At 49.4% G+C, this 19517-nt stretch overlaps 5 non-coding genes and 2 pseudogenes across 5 annotated transcripts; all 7 read left to right on the top strand.

Annotated features, from left to right (window-relative positions):
* The first annotated feature begins 1324 nt into the window (after nucleotides 1–1324).
* Nucleotides 1325–1515, top strand: LOC130314978 (U2 spliceosomal RNA). The gene has a single exon (XR_008862563.1). It is a non-coding gene; the product is annotated as a U2 spliceosomal RNA (small nuclear RNA).
* A 2089-nt stretch (nucleotides 1516–3604) lies between these two features.
* On the top strand, nucleotides 3605–3795 carry LOC130314977 (U2 spliceosomal RNA). The gene has a single exon (XR_008862562.1). It is a non-coding gene; the product is annotated as a U2 spliceosomal RNA (small nuclear RNA).
* Nucleotides 3796–5871: 2076 nt separating this feature from the next.
* On the top strand, nucleotides 5872–6023 carry LOC130314927 (U2 spliceosomal RNA; annotated as a pseudogene).
* Nucleotides 6024–11802: 5779 nt separating this feature from the next.
* On the top strand, nucleotides 11803–11975 carry LOC130314897 (U2 spliceosomal RNA; annotated as a pseudogene).
* Nucleotides 11976–14072: 2097 nt separating this feature from the next.
* On the top strand, nucleotides 14073–14263 carry LOC130314869 (U2 spliceosomal RNA). The gene has a single exon (XR_008862485.1). It is a non-coding gene; the product is annotated as a U2 spliceosomal RNA (small nuclear RNA).
* A 2099-nt stretch (nucleotides 14264–16362) lies between these two features.
* LOC130314976 (U2 spliceosomal RNA) lies at nucleotides 16363–16553 on the top strand. The gene has a single exon (XR_008862561.1). It is a non-coding gene; the product is annotated as a U2 spliceosomal RNA (small nuclear RNA).
* Nucleotides 16554–18648: 2095 nt separating this feature from the next.
* LOC130314974 (U2 spliceosomal RNA) lies at nucleotides 18649–18839 on the top strand. Its single transcript, XR_008862560.1, has one exon. It is a non-coding gene; the product is annotated as a U2 spliceosomal RNA (small nuclear RNA).
* The last annotated feature ends 678 nt before the right edge of the window (nucleotides 18840–19517 follow it).

Genomic DNA, 19517 nt, shown 5'->3' with positions numbered 1-19517 from the left:
ATTCTGGCCTACTTTCAGCCGATGCGACTTGTCTGTCGCTGAACAGTCGCTTTTTATGTATTCAGCACCTATGTATAATGTTGTAAAAATGCTCTAGAAGCTAAAGTCGCAGAAATGTCACACATATTTGGCCTGCAACTTTCTGTGCGACAAATTCAGACAGGAAAAATCAGTATAAATCCTTAGAAAATTATCCCCCAGTGTCTCCATCTGCTGGCGGTATTGAATAAGCATTGCTGCACTGATGGGGTATGCATTAGACGAAAAAAAAGAAGAAAAAGAAGAATAATACGCCCAGAAAAGAGGCGAAAAGGAGAAAAACGTAAAAAAACGTGAAAAAAAAGTAAGAGGAAGAGAAGGGAAAAAAAGGTGGAAATGGGTTTAAAAGTGATTTCGGCGGAGAAATATATATATATATATATATATATATATATATATATATATATATACGCGCACACACACACACATATATATAAACGTATTCTCCGTTGAGATATTGCAGCCGCTGCTGTGTCCAGGCCCAGGAGCCTTAGCACTGTGCTGTGATGTCACTCAATACCACTGACATCACTAGGTGTAAACAACATCTCTCCTTTGCTGTGTATGTGACTATGGAGCTGTTTGGTGATGTCGTCTATTATGGCCTTCATAGAAGCAACAGGAGATTGTTGCATCCATCTAGAACCCTCAGAACTACAGTGCTATGATGTCACTCACTTCCACAGGCCTTGCAGAGTGTAAACAACAACAACCCAGCTTTGTTGTGTATGTAACCATAGGGATTTGTGATGTCACCTAGAACCTTCACAGCAGCGACAGCTTTATGAGGAGCATCAGCACTGCTCTGCCTGAGCAGAACCATCACCGCCATAGGTTGTCAAATAACCCGGGTTTAACCCACACAGGTAAGTCCAATGGGGTGCAGGCATGTCCTCTATGCTTACAGCTTCCCGTGGGTGTTGGTTTGATACCGTTTGGGGACAGCCAAGGAGGCATCTGCAGGCAACAAAGGTAGGTGTGTGCTTGTGTGTGTGTTTCCTATGCAGATCCTAAGCCCAGTGTCACATGCAAGTAGGAGGAGTAAGAAGGGTTCCTGGCAAATCCGGGTTATGGATTGCATTTAAAAAGGCCCCGTGGGAGTGCAATGGGCCCCTGTCTTGCTGCTTAGCAATAATGGTATGGGTTTAGGTTCTGCTGTGTGTACTGGTGGTTGACTGCCCCCCAGCCCAGAGTGTGCATGGAAAATTGTCTGGCAGCCTCCCTGACAGCAAGCAGTGATAGTGCCCATGAAGGGCACCTTGTTGGGCCCGCCCCTTTCACGGTTATCGCTTCTCGGCCTTTTGGCTAAGATCAAGTGTAGTATCTGTTCTTATCAGTTTAATATCTGATACGTCCCCTATCTGGGGACCATATATTAAATGGATTTTTGAGAACGGGGGCCGATTTCGAAGCTTGCTTCCGTCGCCCTATGCATTGACCCGATATGGCAGTATCTTCGGGTACAGTGCACCACCCCCTTACAGGGTTAAAAAGAAAGATTCCTACTTTCATTGCTACCTGCTTGCTGGCTAGCCAGCTAGCCAGCCCTGTGGGCCTTGCTGCTGCTGCAGCCAAAAAACAAAAGGTGGTGCTGCTGCTGCTTCTGCTGCTTCTGCTTCTGCTTGTGTCTGGCCGCTGTTGGAGCGTCCAGGCACAGGACTTCTGCTGCTGCTGACTAAATGGCCTCCTTAATTGGATCATTTGAGTAGCCAGCACACCTGTGCAGGTAGGGCATGACATGATAGGCAGCTGCCTTGATAGCGGGTGGGTCCTGAATGTTCCTAATTGACAAAATAAGATTAATGCTTATGAAGAAATATAAAATCTCATCCCTTCCCCAATATCGCGCCACACCCCTACCCCTTAATTCCCTGGTTGAACTTGATGGACATATGTCTTTTTTCGACCGTACTAACTATGTAACTATGTAACATAACATGGGGGGGGGGGGGGGGTCTCCTGGCTGTTCACACAGGTGTGTCATTGCTGTACATTGACCATGCATTGCTTCTGTGGTATTGCAAAGGCAAAGACAAATGCTTCCAGCCATCCATTGCACTAATGGATTGGTCATCAGCTGGCTGTCTATGTCCCGCATCAATATAGACCAAAGTACAGAGGGTTAGGCTATGCTATTGTGCACCTACCTGATGCATCAGAAGGTGCGAGGCCCTTGCTAAATTCTGTGCACAGACTTTGAGATCTATACTTTAGACTGTATCTAAACCTGCTCCAACATGGACTGACATTCTGGCCTACTTTCAGCCGATGCGACTTGTCTGTCGCTGAACAGTCGCTTTTTATGTATTCAGCACCTATGTATAATGTTGTAAAAATGCTCTAGAAGCTAAAGTCGCAGAAATGTCACACATATTTGGCCTGCAACTTTCTGTGCGACAAATTCAGACAGGAAAAATCAGTATAAATCCTTAGAAAATTATCCCCCAGTGTCTCCATCTGCTGGCGGTATTGAATAAGCATTGCTGCACTGATGGGGTATGCATTAGACGAAAAAAAAGAAGAAAAAGAAGAATAATACGCCCAGAAAAGAGGCGAAAAGGAGAAAAACGTGAAAAAAAAGTAAGAGGAAGAGAAGGGAAAAAAAGGTGGAAATGGGTTTAAAAGTGATTTCGGCGGAGAAATATATATATATATATATATATATATATATATATATATATATATATATATACGCGCACACACACACATATATATAAACGTATTCTCCGTTGAGATATTGCAGCCGCTGCTGTGTCCAGGCCCAGGAGCCTTAGCACTGTGCTGTGATGTCACTCAATACCACTGACATCACTAGGTGTAAACAACATCTCTCCTTTGCTGTGTATGTGACTATGGAGCTGTTTGGTGATGTCGTCTATTATGGCCTTCATAGAAGCAACAGGAGATTGTTGCATCCATCTAGAACCCTCAGAACTACAGTGCTATGATGTCACTCACTTCCACAGGCCTTGCAGAGTGTAAACAACAACAACCCAGCTTTGTTGTGTATGTAACCATAGGGATTTGTGATGTCACCTAGAACCTTCACAGCAGCGACAGCTTTATGAGGAGCATCAGCACTGCTCTGCCTGAGCAGAACCATCACCGCCATAGGTTGTCAAATAACCCGGGTTTAACCCACACAGGTAAGTCCAATGGGGTGCAGGCATGTCCTCTATGCTTACAGCTTCCCGTGGGTGTTGGTTTGATACCGTTTGGGGACAGCCAAGGAGGCATCTGCAGGCAACAAAGGTAGGTGTGTGCTTGTGTGTGTGTTTCCTATGCAGATCCTCAGCCCAGTGTCACATGCAAGTAGGAGGAGTAAGAAGGGTTCCTGGCAAATCCGGGTTATGGATTGCATTTAAAAAGGCCCCGTGGGAGTGCAATGGGCCCCTGTCTTGCTGCTTAGCAATAATGGTATGGGTTTAGGTTCTGCTGTGTGTACTGGTGGTTGACTGCCCCCCAGCCCAGAGTGTGCATGGAAAATTGTCTGGCAGCCTCCCTGACAGCAAGCAGTGATAGTGCCCATGAAGGGCACCTTGTTGGGCCCGCCCCTTTCACGGTTATCGCTTCTCGGCCTTTTGGCTAAGATCAAGTGTAGTATCTGTTCTTATCAGTTTAATATCTGATACGTCCCCTATCTGGGGACCATATATTAAATGGATTTTTGAGAACGGGGGCCGATTTCGAAGCTTGCTTCCGTCGCCCTATGCATTGACCCGATATGGCAGTATCTTCGGGTACAGTGCACCACCCCCTTACAGGGTTAAAAAGAAAGATTCCTACTTTCATTGCTACCTGCTTGCTGGCTAGCCAGCTAGCCAGCCCTGTGGGCCTTGCTGCTGCTGCAGCCAAAAAACAAAAGGTGGTGCTGCTGCTGCTTCTGCTGCTTCTGCTTCTGCTTGTGTCTGGCCGCTGTTGGAGCGTCCAGGCACAGGACTTCTGCTGCTGCTGACTAAATGGCCTCCTTAATTGGATCATTTGAGTAGCCAGCACACCTGTGCAGGTAGGGCATGACATGATAGGCAGCTGCCTTGATAGCGGGTGGGTGCTGAATGTTCCTAATTGACAAAATAAGATTAATGCTTATGAAGAAATATAAAATCTCATCCCTTCCCCAATATCGCGCCACACCCCTACCCCTTAATTCCCTGGTTGAACTTGATGGACATATGTCTTTTTTCGACCGTACTAACTATGTAACTATGTAACATAACATGGGGGGGGGGGGGTCTCCTGGCTGTTCACACAGGTGTGTCATTGCTGTACATTGACCATGCATTGCTTCTGTGGTATTGCAAAGGCAAAGACAAATGCTTCCAGCCATCCATTGCACTAATGGATTGGTCATCAGCTGGCTGTCTATGTCCCGCATCAATAAAGACCAAAGTACAGAGGGTTAGGCTATGCTATTGTGCACCTACCTGATGCATCAGAAGGTGCGAGGCCCTTGCTAAATTCTGTGCACAGACTTTGAGATCTATACTTTAGACTGTATCTAAACCTGCTCCAACATGGACTGACATTCTGGCCTACTTTCAGCCGATGCGACTTGTCTGTCGCTGAACAGTCGCTTTTTATGTATTCAGCACCTATGTATAATGTTGTAAAAATGCTCTAGAAGCTAAAGTCGCAGAAATGTCACACATATTTGGCCTGCAACTTTCTGTGCGACAAATTCAGACAGGAAAAATCAGTATAAATCCTTAGAAAATTATCCCCCAGTGTCTCCATCTGCTGGCGGTATTGAATAAGCATTGCTGCACTGATGGGGTATGCATTAGACGAAAAAAAAGAAGAAAAAGAAGAATAATACGCCCAGAAAAGAGGCGAAAAGGAGAAAAACGTAAAAAAACGTGAAAAAAAAGTAAGAGGAAGAGAAGGGAAAAAAAGGTGGAAATGGGTTTAAAAGTGATTTCGGCGGAGAAATATATATATATATATATATATGTATATATACGCGCACACACACACATATATATAAACGTATTCTCCGTTGAGATATTGCAGCCGCTGCTGTGTCCAGGCCCAGGAGCCTTAGCACTGTGCTGTGATGTCACTCAATACCACTGACATCACTAGGTGTAAACAACATCTCTCCTTTGCTGTGTATGTGACTATGGAGCTGTTTGGTGATGTCGTCTATTATGGCCTTCATAGAAGCAACAGGAGATTGTTGCATCCATCTAGAACCCTCAGAACTACAGTGCTATGATGTCACTCACTTCCACAGGCCTTGCAGAGTGTAAACAACAACAACCCAGCTTTGTTGTGTATGTAACCATAGGGATTTGTGATGTCACCTAGAACCTTCACAGCAGCGACAGCTTTATGAGGAGCATCAGCACTGCTCTGCCTGAGCAGAACCATCACCGCCATAGGTTGTCAAATAACCCGGGTTTAACCCACACAGGTAAGTCCAATGGGGTGCAGGCATGTCCTCTATGCTTACAGCTTCCCGTGGGTGTTGGTTTGATACCGTTTGGGGACAGCCAAGGAGGCATCTGCAGGCAACAAAGGTAGGTGTGTGCTTGTGTGTGTGTTTCCTATGCAGATCCTAAGCCCAGTGTCACATGCAAGTAGGAGGAGTAAGAAGGGTTCCTGGCAAATCCGGGTTATGGATTGCATTTAAAAAGGCCCCGTGGGAGTGCAATGGGCCCCTGTCTTGCTGCTTAGCAATAATGGTATGGGTTTAGGTTCTGCTGTGTGTACTGGTGGTTGACTGCCCCCCAGCCCAGAGTGTGCATGGAAAATTGTCTGGCAGCCTCCCTGACAGCAAGCAGTGATAGTGCCCATGAAGGGCACCTTCTTGGGCCCGCCCCTTTCACGGTTATTGCTTCTCGGCCTTTTGGCTAAGATCAAGTGTAGTATCTGTTCTTATCAGTTTATACTGACCTGGCAGGGGAGATACCATGATCGCTACGGTCTGAAGAACTCCAAGCATTGTGGTAGAGATTTTGCGTAGTACGATTGCAGTACTTTTCGTTCTTATTAGAACCGCATTTCTCTAGAGCATACCACCTGAAGATCGTCTCCTGCCTGCCTCGGAACATCTGAAGAAGGAGAAGATCTTGAAGACTGCAGCTCCGGAAGAAGCCGACGAAGAACCTGGAAGAAGGGAATCGGCGGTGAATTCCGGAACAGCGGCGAAGAGGAAGGCGGCGCAGAATCTTTTCGAAGAAACTCGCTGCCTCTGGAGAAGGATTTGCATAGCTCCTCCCACCGGGACCGGATCTGCATAGCTCCTCCCACCCGGGAAAGAAGACTTTGCGAAGCCTCTCTCCACAAGCAAGCAAGGAAGCGGAAAAGAGCCTGCTGGAAGAAGCCATGGCCTCAACCAGCAAGTCCACCCAGGAGGCTGCAGGGCAAGGCCTGGAGGTCCAGCCCCAACCACAGCAAGCTTCAACCTCCACCACGGCAAGGCAGAAGGGCGGCAGAATTCCTAACCTGGAAGCTCCAACCCTGGAGCCCTGGATGAGGCAGACTGTTGCCTTGAAGCTCAAGCCCGTGGACGGAAGGGTGCCGGACATGTCCCACGACGTGTTCTGCAAGAAGATGCTGGCGGATCAAGGCTTCCCCACGGCTGACACCCTGGGAATAGCAACCTTCTTTTCGGGAATCTTCTACATCACCTTTGCCACCATTGGGACCTGTAGAAGATACTGGGAGGTGGTGAAAGCGGCGAGTCCCGAATCCCCTTTCTCTCGCTTTGTGGGCAACTGCCTTATTCAAAGAGAGGAGAGGCGGGTGACGGTCTCAATGCGGAACCCACACACCCCAGGCACGGACATCTCGACCTTCCTGAAGCGCTTCTGCACCGTGGTGAGGGAGCCCACCCGCATCCTGAACTCACTCGGATACTGGACCTGCAAGTGGTCTGTGGTCGTCAGACTCAACAAGAACCCTGCTTCTCCAGACGGACTACAGCACCTGCCAACGACATTTTCCTTGGGCAACTCCACAGGACTTATCTTCTACCCGGACATGCCGCAGACCTGCAGGAGATGTGGCAAGATGGGCCACGAGGGCAAGGACTGTACGGAGGATGCCTGCAGGTATTGCCGTGTGACAGGTCACACGACCAAGGACTGCCCCAAGAGCAAGACCTGCAACCTCTGCGGACTGGCAGCCCACAGCTACAAGGACTGCCCCCAGAGGGAGAGAACATGGGCATCTGTGGCAGCGAGAGCACCGAAGCCAGCCCCAGCTCCGGAGCCAGCACCACGGATGGCCAAGCCGACCAAGGAGGGTAAGAAGGCGAAAGCCACCACCCCTGCCCCGTCCCGCCCCTCCCCTGCCCCTCCCGCCCCATCCCCTGCCCCTCCCGCCCCATCTCCTGCCCCATCCCGCCCCACCCCTGCCCCATCCCGTCCCACCCCTGCCCCATCCCGTCCCACCCCTGCCCCTCCTGCCCCATCCCGTCCCACCCCTGCCCCTCCTGCCCCATCCCGCCCCACCCCCTGCCCCCCGTACCCCACCCCGGCCCACCCCTGCCCCGTCCTCCCCTGCCCGGCCCACCCCTGCCCCGTCCTCCCCTGCCCGGCCCACCCCTGCCCCGTCCTCCCCTGCCCGGGCACTCTCTCCTGCCCCCCGCCCCACCCAGCCTCCTTTCTCTCCTGGCCCAGCAGCACCTAACCCCCCTCCAGCTGCTGGTGCCCGCCCTTCGGAGGACTTTCCTGTGCTTCCTCCCCCAGGTACCATACAGAGGAAGAGGAAAGGAAGGGACAACGTATCAGAAGAGTCCCACAAAAGAAAGATAATCGAGACCTGCGAGACCCCTCAAGCTTCAGATGAGGAGGAGGAGATGGAGCAGGTCTGCGAGAGCCTTGAGGCTTCAGAAGGAGAGGAGGTGATGGAGCAGGCCCAAGTGGAGCAGGTCCAAGCAGAGCCAGTCCAAGCTCAATCTATGGAGGAGCTGCTGCAGGACCCAGAGGTTAAGAAAATCCTGGACACTCCGTCCAACACGGTCTACGACGAGTTCTTGGAAGGGCGCTACGAGAAGCCACAGGAGCCGACAGGCGCCAGAGAAGAGGACCCGTCCGACCAGACTGGTAACTAGTATCAGAACTAACCTCTCTTTTTATTCCCATGGCTGATCTCAACATCTTCTGCATTAATGTGAGGAGTATTAGAGCTTGGTTCAGATTTCAGACTGTTCTTACGTTCTTAGATTCCCAGAGGTGTGATGTTTACATGTTGCAGGAATGTGCTTTGTCTGCTTCTAGGTCTTACAACCATCTGGCCAGGCAGTGGCCTCACGGCCCTTCCTACTGGTCTGGTGGGGGCGACAATAGGTCTGCGGGGGTGGCCATCCTGATCAGGGGAGGTAACTTTGCACTTGATTCCGTCCGGGAGCTCGTCTGTGGCAGACTTCTTGTCGCAGACGGTTCCTGGGCGGGTGAGCCCGTGCGGCTCATCAACGTGTATGCCTCCCCTGAGAGGGATGTCCGACTGGAGGTTCTCCAGGCCCTGCGGGCTGAACTCGCCACCACTAGGGCAGTAGTGTTGGGTGGTGACTTCAACTGCCCCATTGAGGTGGAAGGGCGCAGTTCTGGCACATCCGCCAACCTGGACGTGACGTCTAAACTGCTGATTGAGATGGTGACGGAGGCATCCTTGCAGGACGTTGTCGGGTCCATCGGGAACGGCTCCGTAAACTATACGTGGAGCCGCCCCGATGGCTCGCTCCGTTCTCGGATAGACTTCATCTTCACTTCGAGAGCAGTCAGAAAGGTGTCGTACTCTATGGTCCCCTGCTTCTTCTCTGACCACAGGGCCATTCGATTCCGGGGGACTCTGGGCCATGGATTCCCACCTGGCCCGGGCTCCTGGAAGTTGAATTGTGCCCTGTTGGAGCAGAGGGAGGTCATGGAGGAACTTAGGGATGCTTACCTTGTATGGCGAAATGACAAATGTCTGTTCAAGTGCATCAGCGATTGGTGGGAATATGTTAAAGTCGAATTCCGTTGTTTCTTTCAGGCAAAAGGCAGACAACAGGCGTGTGCGAAGAAGTGGGACTTGAGGAAACTGCAGCGCGAGCTGCGGTCCCTGCAGGACCTGCTCCAGTGTGGCTGGGACGTCAGGGAGGAGCTGGAGGAGACCAAAAAGAGCTTGAAAAGGCACTTTGAGGAGGAATCCAAGCGAATCGTCTTTCGTTCCAAGGTGGAGAACCTGGAGAAGGGTGAGAAATGTAACTCTTTCTTTTTCAGGAAGCTCCATGCCGGCCACACGCCCCTGACTGAGCTACGAGATGAGACCGGACACATGAGGAGCGGCAAGGAGGAAGTGATGGGGGTCGTCCACGACTTCTACAGCAACCTCTACGCCCCCAAGTCATCCGACCCCGAAGCCGCCGAGAGGTTCCTGTCAGGTGTCACTAACGTTGTTGATCCCGCAGGTGCGGCGGCAATGGACGATCCCTTGACGGTGGGGGAGCTGCTCTCTGCCGCTAAATCCTTTAAGCCCGGCAGGACCCCGGGCAGTGACGGTCTCCCGGCCGAGCTCTACGTAGCGCTGGGTGACCTGATCTGTCCGGACCTGTTGGAGGTGTACGAGGAGATGGTGGTGGGGGGCAGAATGCCTCCGTCGTTGAGGGAAGGGATGATCACGATCTTGTATAAGCGGAAGGGGGAGAGATGTGACCTGAAAAACTGGCGTCCCATCTCTCTCCTGAACGTGGACTACAAGATCCTCGCCAAGGTGCTGGCCAACAGGCTGAAACCTGTCATGGGGCAGATCGTCCATCCGGACCAGACCTGCAGCATTCCTGGCCGCAGGATTGCCGACAGCCTTGCCCTTGTGAGAGACACGGTCCATTACATCCAGGACCGCGGGGGCCGCGCCGCCCTGGTCAGCTTAGATCAGGAGAAGGCGTTCGACCGTGTCTCCCACGCATTCATGGACAGGGTTTTGCGCAGGCTGGGTCTGGGGAAGATGTTTTGCTCTTTTGTTAACGTTATGTATTTTGACATTTACAGCACGGTGTTGGTGAACGGCTGGAAGACTGACCCCTTTCCTATTCTTTCAGGGGTTAGACAAGGCTGCCCTCTTTCACCTCTCCTTTTTGTTTGTGTTATAGAGCTCTTCGCTGAGACTATCCGGCAGAATGGAAAGATCAGAGGGATCACCGCACCAGGACCAGATCGCCACGAGGTCAAGTGCTCGCTCTACATGGACGACGTGACCGTCTTCTGCGCTGACCAGCGTTCGGTGACTGCACTCGTCCAGACCTGCGAGGACTTCGGCAGAGCTTCGGGGGCAAAAGTCAACTGCGGGAAGTCGGAGGCCATGCTCTTCGGGGAGTGGCACCTGGCTTCTTCCGCCCCCTTCCCCTTTGCCGTTAAGCCGGACTTCATTCAAATTCTTGGAGTCTGGTTCGGGAAGGAAGGAGCGGCCCTTAAGTCTTGGCAAGACCGACTAGGAAGGATAAACTCAAAGATCGGACTGTGGAGCTCCAGAAAGCTCACGATGGAAGGCAAGGCACTTGTCCTGCGGAGTGAAGTTTTGCCTGTGCTCCAATATACCGCACAGGCCTGGCCTCCCCATACCACCGTTTGCAAGGCCATCACCCGGACAGTGTTTGGCTTCGTCTGGGGCAAAATGGACAGAGTCAAGAGGACCGTGATGTACAAGGAACCCCGCAAGGGTGGGAAGGGAATACCCGACATCCCCGCTCTGCTGAGGGCCTCCTTTGCATGTGTCACGGTGCAGCGGACTCTTGTAGAAAAGACTGGCTCAGCGGGCAGGTCCATGTCTCGCTTGCTTCTCATGCCCCTCTGGAGACAGCTGGGCTGGGACAAGTGGGACAGCTCCATCCCTTACAACTGGAACACTCCCTGGTTCTATGGGGATGTTGTCCGGTTTGTGAGGGAGCACCAGCTGGAAGGACTGAAACCAGACCTATGGAAGCCAAAGACAATCCACAAGCTCATCCGAGCTAAGGACTCGACCGAGCTGGTTCCGGGACTCCCCGCAGCCACTGCAGAGACAGTTTGGAACAATGTGGCCTCAAAGCGGCTTACCAATGGACACAAGGACTTGTCGTGGATGGCCGTCATGGGAGGTCTCTCTCTCAGGTCATTCATGCATGCCCGCAACCTGTGCAAGACCCGGTACTGCCCCCGTTGCCCCTACGTGGAGGAAACATCTTTCCACGTGTTTTGGCAGTGCCCCTTTGCACAGGGTCTGTTGGACGCCCTAGAACAGGAACTCAGAGACTCAGTGCCCAGGAGCTGCCTATCGTACCATTCGGTGCTTTACGGCCTGTTCCCTGGGACCCACGACGTGGAGGCCATCCAGGAGGCCTGGCGCCTTATGAACTGTTTTAAGGACGCAGTGTGGCTTGCCAGGAACCGCCTCGTGATCAACAGGGAAAACATGTCCGTCCGGGACTGCCGCAGGTTCATCAAGAACCTGCTTAGAGACTATTCCATCTTGGACAGCTCGGCCGTCGATGAGGAAGAAGAGGAGTGAAGACCCCTCTCCTTCTCCCATGTCTCCCTGAAGATACAGCCCAACAGTTTGGCCCTGTGATCCGCCCCCTCCCTACCCCCACATAGTCGCCCACACCCCTACCCCGATCACAGATTGTATTATTTGGTTTTTGTTTGATCTCTTGTGCCTTTATATTGCAGGATTGAGCTGAATGTTAGAGTAGCATGGTGTGCGATGTATAGCTTAGGGAACCTTTGCTGTGTATTGTACTATCATGCTTTGTGTGACTGTAATTTATTGTACGACTTGTAATGACTGAACGGAAAATAAAGCTCTTTCAATCAAAAAAATCTGTTCTTATCAGTTTAATATCTGATACGTCCCCTATCTGGGGACCATATATTAAATGGATTTTTGAGAACGGGGGCCGATTTCGAAGCTTGCTTCCGTCGCCCTATGCATTGACCCGATATGGCAGTATCTTCGGGTACAGTGCACCACCCCCTTACAGGGTTAAAAAGAAAGATTCCTACTTTCATTGCTACCTGCTTGCTGGCTAGCCAGCTAGCCAGCCCTGTGGGCCTTGCTGCTGCTGCAGCCAAAAAACAAAAGGTGGTGCTGCTGCTGCTTCTGCTGCTTCTGCTTCTGCTTGTGTCTGGCCGCTGTTGGAGCGTCCAGGCACAGGACTTCTGCTGCTGCTGACTAAATGGCCTCCTTAATTGGATCATTTGAGTAGCCAGCACACCTGTGCAGGTAGGGCATGACATGATAGGCAGCTGCCTTGATAGCGGGTGGGTGCTGAATGTTCCTAATTGACAAAATAAGATTAATGCTTATGAAGAAATATAAAATCTCATCCCTTCCCCAATATCGCGCCACACCCCTACCCCTTAATTCCCTGGTTGAACTTGATGGACATATGTCTTTTTTCGACCGTACTAACTATGTAACTATGTAACATAACATGGGGGGGGGGGGGGGGTCTCCTGGCTGTTCACACAGGTGTGTCATTGCTGTACATTGACCATGCATTGCTTCTGTGGTATTGCAAAGGCAAAGACAAATGCTTCCAGCCATCCATTGCACTAATGGATTGGTCATCAGCTGGCTGTCTATGTCCCGCATCAATATAGACCAAAGTACAGAGGGTTAGGCTATGCTATTGTGCACCTACCTGATGCATCAGAAGGTGCGAGGCCCTTGCTAAATTCTGTGCACAGACTTTGAGATCTATACTTTAGACTGTATCTAAACCTGCTCCAACATGGACTGACATTCTGGCCTACTTTCAGCCGATGCGACTTGTCTGTCGCTGAACAGTCGCTTTTTATGTATTCAGCACCTATGTATAATGTTGTAAAAATGCTCTAGAAGCTAAAGTCGCAGAAATGTCACACATATTTGGCCTGCAACTTTCTGTGCGACAAATTCAGACAGGAAAAATCAGTATAAATCCTTAGAAAATTATCCCCCAGTGTCTCCATCTGCTGGCGGTATTGAATAAGCATTGCTGCACTGATGGGGTATGCATTAGACGAAAAAAAAGAAGAAAAAGAAGAATAATACGCCCAGAAAAGAGGCGAAAAGGAGAAAAACGTAAAAAAACGTGAAAAAAAAGTAAGAGGAAGAGAAGGGAAAAAAAGGTGGAAATGGGTTTAAAAGTGATTTCGGCGGAGAAATATATATATATATATATATATATATATATATATATATATATATATACGCGCACACACACACACATATATATAAACGTATTCTCCGTTGAGATATTGCAGCCGCTGCTGTGTCCAGGCCCAGGAGCCTTAGCACTGTGCTGTGATGTCACTCAATACCACTGACATCACTAGGTGTAAACAACATCTCTCCTTTGCTGTGTATGTGACTATGGAGCTGTTTGGTGATGTCGTCTATTATGGCCTTCATAGAAGCAACAGGAGATTGTTGCATCCATCTAGAACCCTCAGAACTACAGTGCTATGATGTCACTCACTTCCACAGGCCTTGCAGAGTGTAAACAACAACAACCCAGCTTTGTTGTGTATGTAACCATAGGGATTTGTGATGTCACCTAGAACCTTCACAGCAGCGACAGCTTTATGAGGAGCATCAGCACTGCTCTGCCTGAGCAGAACCATCACCGCCATAGGTTGTCAAATAACCCGGGTTTAACCCACACAGGTAAGTCCAATGGGGTGCAGGCATGTCCTCTATGCTTACAGCTTCCCGTGGGTGTTGGTTTGATACCGTTTGGGGACAGCCAAGGAGGCATCTGCAGGCAACAAAGGTAGGTGTGTGCTTGTGTGTGTGTTTCCTATGCAGATCCTAAGCCCAGTGTCACATGCAAGTAGGAGGAGTAAGAAGGGTTCCTGGCAAATCCGGGTTATGGATTGCATTTAAAAAGGCCCCGTGGGAGTGCAATGGGCCCCTGTCTTGCTGCTTAGCAATAATGGTATGGGTTTAGGTTCTGCTGTGTGTACTGGTGGTTGACTGCCCCCCAGCCCAGAGTGTGCATGGAAAATTGTCTGGCAGCCTCCCTGACAGCAAGCAGTGATAGTGCCCATGAAGGGCACCTTGTTGGGCCCGCCCCTTTCACGGTTATTGCTTCTCGGCCTTTTGGCTAAGATCAAGTGTAGTATCTGTTCTTATCAGTTTAATATCTGATACGTCCCCTATCTGGGGACCATATATTAAATGGATTTTTGAGAACGGGGGCCGATTTCGAAGCTTGCTTCCGTCGCCCTATGCATTGACCCGATATGGCAGTATCTTCGGGTACAGTGCACCACCCCCTTACAGGGTTAAAAAGAAAGATTCCTACTTTCATTGCTACCTGCTTGCTGGCTAGCCAGCTAGCCAGCCCTGTGGGCCTTGCTGCTGCTGCAGCCAAAAAACAAAAGGTGGTGCTGCTGCTGCTTCTGCTGCTTCTGCTTCTGCTTGTGTCTGGCCGCTGTTGGAGCGTCCAGGCACAGGACTTCTGCTGCTGCTGACTAAATGGCCTCCTTAATTGGATCATTTGAGTAGCCAGCACACCTGTGCAGGTAGGGCATGACATGATAGGCAGCTGCCTTGATAGCGGGTGGGTGCTGAATGTTCCTAATTGACAAAATAAGATTAATGCTTATGAAGAAATATAAAATCTCATCCCTTCCCCAATATCGCGCCACACCCCTACCCCTTAATTCCCTGGTTGAACTTGATGGACATATGTCTTTTTTCGACCGTACTAACTATGTAACTATGTAACATAACATGGGGGGGGGGGGGGTCTCCTGGCTGTTCACACAGGTGTGTCATTGCTGTACATTGACCATGCATTGCTTCTGTGGTATTGCAAAGGCAAAGACAAATGCTTCCAGCCATCCATTGCACTAATGGATTGGTCATCAGCTGGCTGTCTATGTCCCGCATCAATATAGACCAAAGTACAGAGGGTTAGGCTATGCTATTGTGCACCTACCTGATGCATCAGAAGGTGCGAGGCCCTTGCTAAATTCTGTGCACAGACTTTGAGATCTATACTTTAGACTGTATCTAAACCTGCTCCAACATGGACTGACATTCTGGCCTACTTTCAGCCGATGCGACTTGTCTGTCGCTGAACAGTCGCTTTTTATGTATTCAGCACCTATGTATAATGTTGTAAAAATGCTCTAGAAGCTAAAGTCGCAGAAATGTCACACATATTTGGCCTGCAACTTTCTGTGCGACAAATTCAGACAGGAAAAATCAGTATAAATCCTTAGAAAATTATCCCCCAGTGTCTCCATCTGCTGGCGGTATTGAATAAGCATTGCTGCACTGATGGGGTATGCATTAGACGAAAAAAAAGAAGAAAAAGAAGAATAATACGCCCAGAAAAGAGGCGAAAAGGAGAAAAACGTAAAAAAACGTGAAAAAAAAGTAAGAGGAAGAGAAGGGAAAAAAAGGTGGAAATGGGTTTAAAAGTGATTTCGGCGGAGAAATATATATATATATATATATATATATATATATATATATATATATATATATATACGCGCACACACACACATATATATAAACGTATTCTCCGTTGAGATATTGCAGCCGCTGCTGTGTCCAGGCCCAGGAGCCTTAGCACTGTGCTGTGATGTCACTCAATACCACTGACATCACTAGGTGTAAACAACATCTCTCCTTTGCTGTGTATGTGACTATGGAGCTGTTTGGTGATGTCGTCTATTATGGCCTTCATAGAAGCAACAGGAGATTGTTGCATCCATCTAGAACCCTCAGAACTACAGTGCTATGATGTCACTCACTTCCACAGGCCTTGCAGAGTGTAAACAACAACAACCCAGCTTTGTTGTGTATGTAACCATAGGGATTTGTGATGTCACCTAGAACCTTCACAGCAGCGACAGCTTTATGAGGAGCATCAGCACTGCTCTGCCTGAGCAGAACCATCACCGCCATAGGTTGTCAAATAACCCGGGTTTAACCCACACAGGTAAGTCCAATGGGGTGCAGGCATGTCCTCTATGCTTACAGCTTCCCGTGGGTGTTGGTTTGATACCGTTTGGGGACAGCCAAGGAGGCATCTGCAGGCAACAAAGGTAGGTGTGTGCTTGTGTGTGTGTTTCCTATGCAGATCCTAAGCCCAGTGTCACATGCAAGTAGGAGGAGTAAGAAGGGTTCCTGGCAAATCCGGGTTATGGATTGCATTTAAAAAGGCCCCGTGGGAGTGCAATGGGCCCCTGTCTTGCTGCTTAGCAATAATGGTATGGGTTTAGGTTCTGCTGTGTGTACTGGTGGTTGACTGCCCCCCAGCCCAGAGTGTGCATGGAAAATTGTCTGGCAGCCTCCCTGACAGCAAGCAGTGATAGTGCCCATGAAGGGCACCTTGTTGGGCCCGCCCCTTTCACGGTTATCGCTTCTCGGCCTTTTGGCTAAGATCAAGTGTAGTATCTGTTCTTATCAGTTTAATATCTGATACGTCCCCTATCTGGGGACCATATATTAAATGGATTTTTGAGAACGGGGGCCGATTTCGAAGCTTGCTTCCGTCGCCCTATGCATTGACCCGATATGGCAGTATCTTCGGGTACAGTGCACCACCCCCTTACAGGGTTAAAAAGAAAGATTCCTACTTTCATTGCTACCTGCTTGCTGGCTAGCCAGCTAGCCAGCCCTGTGGGCCTTGCTGCTGCTGCAGCCAAAAAACAAAAGGTGGTGCTGCTGCTGCTTCTGCTGCTTCTGCTTCTGCTTGTGTCTGGCCGCTGTTGGAGCGTCCAGGCACAGGACTTCTGCTGCTGCTGACTAAATGGCCTCCTTAATTGGATCATTTGAGTAGCCAGCACACCTGTGCAGGTAGGGCATGACATGATAGGCAGCTGCCTTGATAGCGGGTGGGTGCTGAATGTTCCTAATTGACAAAATAAGATTAATGCTTATGAAGAAATATAAAATCTCATCCCTTCCCCAATATCGCGCCACACCCCTACCCCTTAATTCCCTGGTTGAACTTGATGGACATATGTCTTTTTTCGACCGTACTAACTATGTAACTATGTAACATAACATGGGGGGGGGGGGGGTCTCCTGGCTGTTCACACAGGTGTGTCATTGCTGTACATTGACCATGCATTGCTTCTGTGGTATTGCAAAGGCAAAGACAAATGCTTCCAGCCATCCATTGCACTAATGGATTGGTCATCAGCTGGCTGTCTATGTCCCGCATCAATATAGACCAAAGTACAGAGGGTTAGGCTATGCTATTGTGCACCTACCTGATGCATCAGAAGGTGCGAGGCCCTTGCTAAATTCTGTGCACAGACTTTGAGATCTATACTTTAGACTGTATCTAAACCTGCTCCAACATGGACTGACATTCTGGCCTACTTTCAGCCGATGCGACTTGTCTGTCGCTGAACAGTCGCTTTTTATGTATTCAGCACCTATGTATAATGTTGTAAAAATGCTCTAGAAGCTAAAGTCGCAGAAATGTCACACATATTTGGCCTGCAACTTTCTGTGCGACAAATTCAGACAGGAAAAATCAGTATAAATCCTTAGAAAATTATCCCCCAGTGTCTCCATCTGCTGGCGGTATTGAATAAGCATTGCTGCACTGATGGGGTATGCATTAGACGAAAAAAAAGAAGAAAAAGAAGAATAATACGCCCAGAAAAGAGGCGAAAAGGAGAAAAACGTAAAAAAACGTGAAAAAAAAGTAAGAGGAAGAGAAGGGAAAAAAAGGTGGAAATGGGTTTAAAAGTGATTTCGGCGGAGAAATATATATATATATATATATATATATATATATATATATATATATATATACGCGCACACACACACATATATATAAACGTATTCTCCGTTGAGATATTGCAGCCGCTGCTGTGTCCAGGCCCAGGAGCCTTAGCACTGTGCTGTGATGTCACTCAATACCACTGACATCACTAGGTGTAAACAACATCTCTCCTTTGCTGTGTATGTGACTATGGAGCTGTTTGGTGATGTCGTCTATTATGGCCTTCATAGAAGCAACAGGAGATTGTTGCATCCATCTAGAACCCTCAGAACTACAGTGCTATGATGTCACTCACTTCCACAGGCCTTGCAGAGTGTAAACAACAACAACCCAGCTTTGTTGTGTATGTAACCATAGGGATTTGTGATGTCACCTAGAACCTTCACAGCAGCGACAGCTTTATGAGGAGCATCAGCACTGCTCTGCCTGAGCAGAACCATCACCGCCATAGGTTGTCAAATAACCCGGGTTTAACCCACACAGGTAAGTCCAATGGGGTGCAGGCATGTCCTCTATGCTTACAGCTTCCCGTGGGTGTTGGTTTGATACCGTTTGGGGACAGCCAAGGAGGCATCTGCAGGCAACAAAGGTAGGTGTGTGCTTGTGTGTGTGTTTCCTATGCAGATCCTAAGCCCAGTGTCACATGCAAGTAGGAGGAGTAAGAAGGGTTCCTGGCAAATCCGGGTTATGGATTGCATTTAAAAAGGCCCCGTGGGAGTGCAATGGGCCCCTGTCTTGCTGCTTAGCAATAATGGTATGGGTTTAGGTTCTGCTGTGTGTACTGGTGGTTGACTGCCCCCCAGCCCAGAGTGTGCATGGAAAATTGTCTGGCAGCCTCCCTGACAGCAAGCAGTGATAGTGCCCATGAAGGGCACCTTGTTGGGCCCGCCCCTTTCACGGTTATCGCTTCTCGGCCTTTTGGCTAAGATCAAGTGTAGTATCTGTTCTTATCAGTTTAATATCTGATACGTCCCCTATCTGGGGACCATATATTAAATGGATTTTTGAGAACGGGGGCCGATTTCGAAGCTTGCTTCCGTCGCCCTATGCATTGACCCGATATGGCAGTATCTTCGGGTACAGTGCACCACCCCCTTACAGGGTTAAAAAGAAAGATTCCTACTTTCATTGCTACCTGCTTGCTGGCTAGCCAGCTAGCCAGCCCTGTGGGCCTTGCTGCTGCTGCAGCCAAAAAACAAAAGGTGGTGCTGCTGCTGCTTCTGCTTCTGCTTGTGTCTGGCCGCTGTTGGAGCGTCCAGGCACAGGACTTCTGCTGCTGCTGACTAAATGGCCTCCTTAATTGGATCATTTGAGTAGCCAGCACACCTGTGCAGGTAGGGCATGACATGATAGGCAGCTGCCTTGATAGCGGGTGGGTGCTGAATGTTCCTAATTGACAAAATAAGATTAATGCTTATGAAGAAATATAAAATCTCATCCCTTCCCCAATATCGCGCCACACCCCTACCCCTTAATTCCCTGGTTGAACTTGATGGACATATGTCTTTTTTCGACCGTACTAACTATGTAACTATGTAACATAACATGGGGGGGGGGGGTCTCCTGGCTGTTCACACAGGTGTGTCATTGCTGTACATTGACCATGCATTGCTTCTGTGGTATTGCAAAGGCAAAGACAAATGCTTCCAGCCATCCATTGCACTAATGGATTGGTCATCAGCTGGCTGTCTATGTCCCGCATCAATATAGACCAAAGTACAGAGGGTTAGGCTATGCTATTGTGCACCTACCTGATGCATCAGAAGGTGCG

The sequence above is a fragment of the Hyla sarda genome, unplaced genomic scaffold (assembly GCF_029499605.1).
Source record: "Hyla sarda isolate aHylSar1 unplaced genomic scaffold, aHylSar1.hap1 scaffold_185, whole genome shotgun sequence".
Lineage (NCBI taxonomy): Eukaryota > Metazoa > Chordata > Amphibia > Anura > Hylidae > Hyla > Hyla sarda.
This window is presented reverse-complemented; position numbering and strand designations above follow the sequence as displayed.